The following is a 10,083-nucleotide window of genomic DNA, read 5'->3' as shown; positions in this document are numbered from 1 at the left end:
AGAATATCTGAAGTGAATTCTACAGACTTAATTTCCACTCTATCCCTTCTCTACTCACCGACAAAGCCAACATTTAGATATGGAACTCATGGAATTTGACATATTGTCGATTCACTTTTTCATTAATTATTTACTAGCCATGTCTTCTGTTGGATTCTTGTATTATTATTATTTAATGTTTTATGTATTGGTGCTTTGCCTTCTTCAACAAGAATGGAAGCTCCTAGAGGACAGGAACTGGTACTTGAACTTCTTTGCTTCTGCCCTTTATCCTTATCTCTAGCACACAGCTGAGCTTCCAGGGGGTGCAGGAGAAATATTTGCTTTGAATGATTATAAGAAGAACGGTTACATTTAGATAATCATTTTTTAAAAAATTTATTTATTTTATTTATTTATTTTTGGCTGCATTGGGTCTTCGTTGCAGTGCACAGGCTTCCCATTGTGGTGGCTTCTCTTGTTGTGGAGCACGGGCTCTAGGCGTGGGATTCAGTAGTTGTGGCATGCGGGCTCAGTAGTTGTGGCTTGCGGGGTCTAGAGCACAGGCTCAGTTGTTATGGCACACGGGCTTAGTTGCTCCGCGGCATGTGAGATCTTCCCAGACCAGGGCTCGAACCTGCGCCCCCTGCATTGGCAGGCGGATTCTTAACCACTGTGCCACCAGGGAAGCCTGAGGTAATCATTTTTTTAAGCTTTTGAAAATTACAAAAATAGTCAAAGCAAGATATATTTATTTAACATTACAATGTGCATTTTTAAGCCTCAATAGGGTATTAGTAGAAATCACAGTATATAAGAAGACTCCAGAAATTAATAGCTCATGGCAATGGATCTCCTGTACCAAGAAAGAGATGGGCACCGAACTAGATTTCAGAAAATGTGGGGTGTGACAAATGTGAATCAGTGATGCATGGCTGTTGCCTGCAGTACTATTTACGGCTCACTGACACCTCTCTGATGGGGTTAAGTATTTACATTCAGCCTGATTCTCCCCTCTGACTCCAAGCTACAGCAACTCACTAGGAGTCCTGGGAAAGAGAGAAAACCCTCTCTCCAGGCGTCCTGGGCCAGGGCAAATGGATCTCCCCTCCCCCTCCTGTATCTGAAGAGGGTTTCCCTCTGAGAGTTTATGGCAGCCTGACCTCCAGCCTCTGGGTTGGGAGAATCTGGCTGCTTCTGTACTACATAAAAAGGGCAAGTGCATTCATTATTATATTATTATACAACGTATAATATATAATAGCGATTATGCTGTCAGCAGCCAGAGTTTCTGACCACAGATCAGAGGCTGGGGTGACATGAATACACATAGTGAAGTCTTCGGAGGTTCTGTGTGAAGGTGAGAGGATTGAACTCCGTCTACGATGGGGGCTCCAGTGAAGTTTCTTCCACAGGCAACTTTGGAAGTTGAATCTGGGGGGGACTGGGAGGATCTGGACAAACAGTATTTGCTGTATCTGGGATGTGATTCAAAAAAGGTCTCAGCTGTCTCCTCTGAGCCACAGCTAATAGTTCTCATCCTTGCCCGTGAGAAGGCAGACAAGGAATGACCCAGAGGCCTGGAAAGAGCGAAGGGGCAGCCTTCAACTTCTTGGGTCAGATTCTTTACCCAAAACCTGGCCTGCTTGGATTTCACTTTCTGCTTTCCTTGCTTACATCAGTGTCTTTGTCTAGGCCCCCTGCCTGGTCTGGGGTCAGCGGATCAATCGATGCCTGACTGTGGCTGAAATGGCTCCCCTACAGGGAGCAAGAAGCAAATTTCATGGGGGAAGAAGGGGTTCTCTTGTCCATTTATGCAGAGGGCCATGTGCTAAGCTGTGGAAGCAAGCAAGCCTGCATCTGTAGGTGGCTGGGTGTCTCCACCTGGCACTCACTTAGTAGGACCGTAATCTTTGTGGAATGAAAGAAGGCACATGTCTGACCACACATGCTTGCGTTGGTCTTCCTCCTAGAAGGCACTTAGGTGAATCTCCCCCCCCCGCCCCGGAAATCACCCCGGCAGGGCCAGGCTGAAACCGCCCAGCCGGCCTCCCTCTTTATATTACACTACCCGACCCCCAGACCTCTGCGACTTTTTAGAATAAAAATAGCAGTGGCTTCAAACAGGCCTGCCCGGCATTTGCAAAGAGGTGATTTACTGACAAAGCCGCCGCACCTTTTTATCTGTCCCCCTGCCCCACCGTTGCAGTCACCCCTCAGTGAACCAAACGCCCCAGGAAGCCCAGAGCAGAAAGCTCTTGAGACTAGGAATAACTAACCAGTGTCACCTGAGCAACTTTTCTGGGGCCAGGGTAATGAGAATTATTCAAATGCAATCATAAAAATGAGGCCAGCCAGGCAGGAATGGGGTAGGGGTGGGGGAGGAGTGGTGGTGGAGAGAAGGATTTCTTGCCAGTTTTAAGTTTCATAATTTCTGGGGAGTTCTCTTGGGGTCCACAGAAAATTTCACCTCATCTCCAGCCCCTGAGCCCAGGATGTCTTGAAACTCGGCCTCGGGTGTTTGCCGAGGAGGACTTGGCCTGGAGGGCGGGGGCAGGGTTCCCGAGCTCCTTGGGGGTCCGCCGCGTTCCTGTGTCCGAGGCACCCTCGCAGTCTGACGCTGTCTCTCCAGCGCTCTGCTGCCTTCCAGGCCGCTGGAGCAGGCCCGCGCCCGGCGTCTTAGAAAAGCCTCCAGCAGAGGGAGACACTCCAGCGGCTGCTCCGACTTGGAAGCGGCCGGGGCCGGGAGTGGAGGGGGTGGGGGGGGGAGAAAGGAGGAGTGAGGAGAGGGGAGGTGTGTGATGGGGGGGGCTCCGGGGGGCGGGTCCCTGTGCCGCTGACGTCCCGAGCAGTGCTGGGAAGTATAGGCTGTGTTGTCACGCCGGTGTCAGTCTGATGAAGATTGGCATCAGGTAAGCTGTCATTCATTTCCATGTCAGAGACGCTTTTGCAGGCGGCGGCGGCGCGGCGGCGGCGGCGGCGGCGGCGGCGGCGGCGGCGGCTGCTGCTGCTGCTGCTGCGGCTGCGGCGGCTGCTGCTGCTGCTGCTGCGGGCGGCTGCCTCAGAGCGCGTGTGTTTTATTCCAGTCCCCAAGCCAGAGTATTATTCATTGCGACAGGGCAAGGAGGAGAGAGGGAGAGAGGGAGGCAGCAGGGAGGAGAGAGAGGGAGGCAGCAGGGAGGAGGGAGGCAGAGAGCAGCGAGGGACGGCGGGAGCGTGCAGAGAAGCTGGGGAAGCGCCGGGAGAGCGCGGAGCGAAGCAGCGCGAGTGGCGGCGAGGCCGGGGACGGAGGCGGCCGGAGCCGCGCGGCCCGCCCGCGCCCGGGCCCGGCCAGCGCGCAGCCCCGCCGCCGCCGCCGCCTCTACCCGCTCGGGCCGGTGGCCGGGCGCGCATTGTCCGCGGGTGCGAGGAGCGGGGCTGCCGACTCGGACCGCCGCGGGCCCAAGACACCGTAGCGGGCGGGCGGGGAGCTGCGAGCTGGGAGCGCCGGGGACCCGAGTAGGGGCATGCGCGCGGGCCGGAGCCCCGGTGCGGGCAGCTCGGGGCTGGGCGCTCCGCGGGCGAGGCTGAGAGCGGCGGGCCGGCTCCAGGTTCGCTTTCTTTCTCCCGGCTTCGGGCGCCCTTTGGGCCGGCGCTTACTCTGCGCCGGCGCTTACTCTGCGCCAGCAGCTTGGGGCTGCCTTCGAGCGGCTGGAAGCGGGAGCAGCCCCAGACTCGGCCGGGTGCCTGGAGTCTGGGAGCCGCGGCCGCGTCCCGCCAGGCCTGGGGAGCCAGGGTGGGGGTTCGCAGGCAGATCCGTGGGGAGAGCGGAGCACAAGCTGTGGGCCAGGCAAGCTGGGATCGCAGAGGCCGAGCTCAGAGACCCTACCCGCGGGAGGAGCCATAATTTGTAGGGTTACTGGCTTTCCGCGGATTGTTGGGAGTCTTTGGCGAGGTGTGAGGAGGCGCGGGGGCCCTCGGCGAGGTTCGGGAAAAGGGAGCCCTTCTGGCCCTAGAACGGGGGCATGAGTTCGTAAGAAGGGGGGAAGGAAAGCGCCCCAAAGCAGAGAGCCGAGGGGGATGGGGCAGGGTCCCGAGTCTGCCGCGCAAAGTTTGCGTTTCTTTCGGGTTAGGCGTGCGGGGCTCTCCCGACTCCAGATCCTGAGGAAGAAACGAGCAAAGCGTGCTGCCTTTTCCGGGGGCTCTCAGCGGGATAGCCCGAGGTTCCGGAGCGGTGGGGAGAGCCGGGCTAGGACTGGGAATGGGGCGGGGTGTGGGTGGTTGTTGTGCATTAGGGCTGGGCTTCAGGGCCAGGCTAGAGTTTGGGATTTTAGGAACCGAGCTGTTTTCAGAAGCGGGATCGAAGTAGCTTAGGGATCGAATCTATACCCCGGCCAGAGCAGGGGCGGGGGGGGGGTGCGTCTGGAGTTAGGGCCCCGGGGTTACATCTGAGGTTGGAATCGGAGGAACTGGTGGCGTTTTTAGGATTTAACCAGGGGTTCACGGCTTTGGTGGGGTGGGGGGGGTTGAAGCTATTGGAATTTGGGGAGGGTCGCGCGCGCGACTCCCCACGCTAAGTGGGTTGAAAAGCGTTTAGGTAGGCGATGAAAGTAGTTGATAGGAGCCATGGCAGGCGAGTCCCGAATTCCTGCTGCTTCTCCCCAAAAGCGGATCTGGAGGAAAGGACTTAAGGCGCGCAGGACCCGGCCATAGAAGGATTCCGGGAAGCGGACAAATCGAAGGGATGTTCTGGGCGAAGCGACGGGGTAGCCTCGCAGGGCTCGGGGTGGATCCGAGGACCCGACCCTGGCGTCTCGGCGGGCTCCGGAAGCCACTTCGGGTCTGCGGGCGCAGCGCGGCCGGGCGGGTGCGGTGGCTCGCAGGGGCCGCGGCCTGCGCGGGGGGCGCTAGCAGCGAGGCGTCAGGCCGGGCCCTGGGAGTCCGAGCTGCGGCAGAGGGCAGGGCGGGCTCTGGAGCCCTGACCGGAGCCGCCAGCTGTTGACCCGCAGGCGCTGTCTGCACTTCTCCCAGGCCCGGCCCGGAAGCCCACAAGCCGGGCCGCCGGTGCGACGTTCTGCCTGGGAAAGGGGCGAACTCGGGGTCCCTTGCCTTTACCACACTAATCCCGGGACTCCTCCAGCGTGTTGAAATATTTTCCAACTAGTGGAAACCGAAAGCTTAGCATTTTAGGCAAATTTAGACTATCTCCTCCTCCCCAAATCTGAGAAAATGATGGTGTCCAAACACAAGCTATATTGCGCAAAGCCTTAGTCCCTAGCCCTCCTGCCCGCCCTGCCATTCTGGTCTTCCCGAGGCTTCAGGAACTTGGGGGCAAGGTAGGGAGGGTCTCCAGTCTTTGGGCTCGTGATCTTCCACTCGAGCTGCACCCCGCTTGGCTCCGGCCTAGCTCGGCGGTGGGAGAGAAGTCTCTACTCGTGAGGGAGGTTATCCCTCGGGCCGCTAGGGAAGCAGAGTGTGTTGGCGGGGAAGGCGGGGTGGTGAACGGGAGGTAGATTTGCAGTTTCTCCTTTGCAGTCGCGAACCCACCCTCCCAGCCCTCCGCAGCCCTCGCACCCTTCTCTGGGGGCAGCCAGAAGGCGCTTCCGGGACGCAGAAGGCTAGCGACCCATGAGTGGCCGCGGCGGCCCGGGGCGCGGCGACCGCCCAGCTGCGGAGCTCCGAGGCTGTTGTTTTGCAGGCTTGGAATTCGTGCGCTCTCTCTCTCCCGCCGAGAGCCTGAGGGCGGGAGGGAGCCGTGACCCCACGGAGACTCCCCGGTCACCGCCTCCCCTTTGTGAGCGCTAAAGGCATGCAAGCCCAGAGAAAGAGAAGCTGCTCAGAATAAGGGGCAGGGGGTTACCAGAGGGAGATGGGCCCGGCCACCGCTCACAGTAAAATGCCTTGTGCAAATTGCACTGAAGTGTACCCAACTTGAGACTGGCTGTTTTATGATCCTTTCTGGGAGTTTACTGCTCTCTGCTTTTAAGTCTATAGATTGCTTTAAGTTAATGAAAGTGCTGCTTTCAAAAAGGGCTTTTATTGTGCAGCACTGGCAATCCAGTACCTCCCCTTTACTCTTCCAAAATGGGCCTGTTTAAAAAGAGGGAGCGTCCTGGAGTTCCCACATGGACAGAGCTTGCGGGTGGAGGCTGTATGACAACGAGGATTAATAAAAATCCATGTCCAAGTCATTCGGAAAGACGAGTTCACTTCTTTTCCAGTCCAGTGCCATCCATACATTCCTGTATTGCCTTTTGGACTTTCACTGAGTCTGATTTTAAATGTTGCTTGGTGACTCCCCGTGACACCCCCTCTCCACATTGCTTTATGTAGGCCTGACCCTGTTCAATTAAACTCAAACTGGATTTTAGGCTTTCAACTGGCTGCCCATTCAAACTGCAACTAAAATATTTACTCAGGACTGGGGGAGGGGCTTTGCCTTGCATTCTGTGAGATAGATGTGTTAAAATGTCAGGGAGAAAGGCTGGGAACCTTGAGAAGAAACATGGAAGGCTTTTTCCTTTTTCAATTGATTTGGCACAAAAGGTGAGATGACAAGGTTTTTAACTAGGTCCTAACACAGAAACTGCAGTGGGGCTGGGCTGTGGCTTTGACCGCATGTCATAACCATTTAAACTGTGGTTAGTTGTTCAAAGCTCAAAGCTTCTCCAAGCTGGGTTTCATTAACTCTACACCAGTTGCCTGGAAGTTCAGTAGCAATAAATTGTATAAACACATTTGAAGTAAGTTAGTGATGAAATAAGGAGAATTACTGTCTTGTGAGTGGAGAATCCTGAATTCACGGAGTTCTAGCCTAACTGGAAACATACCTCCTCTCCCTTGGCCTTGAGGTTTATGGGTGCACCAGAGTGTGTGTTAAATTTCTTTCTGCTATGTCCATCTCCAACCTGGGGCTGTAACTCGTTAGGGACCAAGGCTTGCCTAGAAAGCAAAAAAGGCTGCGTTTTAAAGGGCTCTCTATTAGCCTGGTTTAGAAACCACACCAAACCCCTCAACCTGACTTCCTTACCCTGGGTGAATGCAATGTGCAACAGAAACAGCAGCAGAGCAGGCCAAATTAGATTTTTAAATGTTAGTAGCTTAATAATACTGTGTTGTTAGCAACTGAATTTGTTTTTATTAAAGAAACAACCTATAAAATTTATAGGCCTCCAACATGTTGCAAGATTTCCCTGCTATTTATTTAGCGCCCCCCCCCCGAAATTCTATCTCCAATTTCAAACTTTTGTTCCCGATTTATTTAATTTGGAGCACATTTTCTAAATTAGCTTGCGGAAGGTGAGAAATGCTGTTATAAGTTTTCCTTTTTCCTGTGGCACCAGGACAGCGATGCTGTAAGATATATATAAATGTGTGATGCAATTGCCTGAGGTGCTGGCATGTGAAGCAAAGTGTCTGGATCAAACAAAATGCAGATCAGAGTATGGAGAGGGTGAAAATGATGCCACAGAGGAAGTTACATGGGAAGTGAAACCATCGTGAGCCACCATTAGCCTTGATTCTATCCAACACAACATGCTTTGTATAAAACACTTCACATGAGATCCGTGACTTATTGAAGATTGAATTATGTTGAGAAGCAGAATTTAGAAGGAGGAGCTGCACTGGCTGGGTTCCGTCCAGGCTTCGTGGCCAGGCTTGTTGTGATGGGGATCTGCTAATATAATTAAATCTAATACCTGGTGGGAAAGGGAGGAAGGAGATAATCAAGGCGGGCAGGTCAGCATGCTGAGTAGTGTTTAGGCTGGAGTTTGGGGACCTGGCAGTTTTATACCCTGTTACTCTCTGGCTTCATGACTACGGTGGGTCAGTTAGCTTCCTGATCTCGGTTTCTTCATCTGTAAAGTGGAATGTATCACATGAATTCCTCATTAGGCTCTGAGGAGTGACTGCTGCCTGAATCCTGCACTCTCAATAATAAAGGAAATGGGAGAGAGGAGGCTTCTGAGCAGCAAAGTCATTTTCTTCACTGTGTTTTCTTGCCCTGCCTGGCCCCAGAGCCTTTCCCCACAACTCTCAGGAGTCCTTAGACTTGGGTGAAGGGGCTAAACTCCTGCCTTTCTTATATCCTAGAATCTGAAGTCCCTGCTGTGATTCCAAAATGCACCTGCACTTTTCCAGGAGAGGCAATTAAGCTGGAGCTGGGGGAACCAGCATGCTTATTCCCAGCGGTGCTACCTGGACTAGCTTTCATGCATCAGATGAACGCAGAATCTGACGGGTCAGAAATGCGGCCTCTTCTCTTTATGTCGTTGGGAAGAAGAGGCCACAGCCTGGACTGGTGTGTGACATCTGGTCGGGCTAGGGCTGGGGGGATGGGCGTTGGTCTGGAGCTGGCCGCAGCTTGAACCTCACTTAGCAGTCTCCATGATGGCAGATCAAAGCAGATGCTGGGCCAGAAAGCCCGAGAAGTTACACCCGGCAGTTATACAAAAGTGTATACGCACTTGGAGCCTCCTTCCGTTCCGGCGCCTGAGTTTTTAAAGCTGTCCCTGATACTGGAGACAGGCTCCAGTGGAATGCTGGCCTTTAATTCTCCCTCAACATTGAGGGGGACTTCTTGGGGTAATTTTTTCCTCCGCATATCCTTCTCCAGCAGTCTTGGACAGCATCTTAATTTCCAGTCTGATCAGGGGTGAGAGCTGGGACACACAGGATGAGGGTGGAGGGAGTTGGAAGGCACAGTCCTTCAACTAGAGCTCGGCTTTTCCTCGGTACTGATCCCCCAGGAGTGAGGAAGAACCAAGCCCTCGGGCAGCTCGGGAAGAGCTTGCTGCCAACGTGTTGTCTTGAGGGGGATCTGCTGTTTGACTTGGATGGCTCACTGCAGGCCCTGCCTGCCTGGGTTTCTAATTACACGAAGGACGGTTCTGCTAAGACCTATCTCACTAAAAACACATCCCTGTGTGTAATAAGAAACCCTAAACCAGGCAGGATATTTTAAAACTGAAGCAATGAAGATTAGATTAAGTCTCCGCCAAACAGCTTCGTTCTTATATTATTTTTGGCTGGAATGTGGAGAAAAGTGGCTAGCCCTAGGGCCCAGAGCAGACTCTGGAGGGTTCAGATGGGGCCGGAGTGGGTGGTGTAACTGTTAGTTTCTCTGCTCAATAGGAGTGTGGCCAATTTCAGTACAGCTCAGCCAAGGCAGTGGGGTGCCTGGTCGGGGAGGAGGGTCAGGACCAAAGGGGCCAGAGAGTGGCCCCGAATCAGCAGGTCACAGGGCACTGAGAACCTTTTAAAGCCCTCACATCGTCCAGCCTTTTGTGTTCAGCTTATGCTTCTACCTCCCCCCCGCCAGTCCCCCGCCAGCCCCATCCCATGCCTAGTTAACCCAGCCATCCGCCACGTGGCCTTTGGAGGATCCTTAGTTTATTGGATTATTTTTCTGGGTGGAGAGAGGAACAAACAGTTGTCCAAGGTTCCTGGAAATAGAGTAACCAGGAACCTGGCATCAGAATCCCTTGCTCTGTCCTGCTAGGGAGATGCAGCATGGTATCCATTCATTCCTTTGTTCCTTCATTCAGCAACTATGTAGAGAGTGTCTCCTCTGTGCCTGGCACAGTCCTAGGCGTTGAGGATACAGCAGCAAAAGCAAACAGAACACACACATGTAACCACCAAGTCCCTGTCCTCAAGGAGCCCACGCGCTGCGGCAAGTGCTGAGTGTGGGCTTAGCATCAGGTAAAACCCGCACTGAAAGTCTCCTTCTACTAGTTAACTAATCGTGTGGATTTAGACAAGTTGCTTAACATCTTTGATCCCGTTTCCCCATCCGTAAAGTGGGAAATAAAAGCACGTAGCTCATAGGGCTGTGGAGAGTGTGTCTGGAAAGTGCGAGCACAGTGTCTGGCACCCAGGCAGGCTCAGCGGGTTTCCTCTCCAGTTGGTGCATTAGCCAGCCTCCCCTTTCCCCTGGCTTTCTCCTCCCCCAGGACATGGCCTAAGCCTTCCACAGGTTACAGGCACATCAGCAAGTGCTGAACAAACAGCCGTGTGCTGCGCACTGCACATAGACTTCAGACAGGGACACAGACCCTGTCCTCAGGGACTGTGCAGTTTGGGCGAGGACAGACTTACACACAAATGCATGAGGGATGCTAT

General features: G+C 53.9%; 1 protein-coding gene across 2 annotated transcripts in view; it reads left to right on the top strand.

The window, feature by feature from the left end:
• The first annotated feature begins 2,823 nt into the window (after window positions 1-2,823).
• Window positions 2,824-10,083, top strand: part of PKNOX2 (PBX/knotted 1 homeobox 2) — a 257,472-nt gene continuing 250,212 nt past the window's right edge. For both annotated transcript variants that reach the window (XM_081239903.1, XM_081239902.1), the window contains exon 1: window positions 2,824-2,891. The gene's annotated coding sequence lies outside the window, so the exon portion shown is untranslated. The remainder of the gene's footprint in view (window positions 2,892-10,083) is intronic.

The sequence above is a fragment of the Mesoplodon bidens genome, assembly GCF_964165515.1.
Source record: "Mesoplodon bidens genome assembly, chromosome: 7".
Taxonomy (NCBI): domain Eukaryota; kingdom Metazoa; phylum Chordata; class Mammalia; order Artiodactyla; family Ziphiidae; genus Mesoplodon; species Mesoplodon bidens.
Note: the sequence above shows the minus strand (reverse complement) of the source record. Positions and strands in the feature narration are given on the sequence as shown.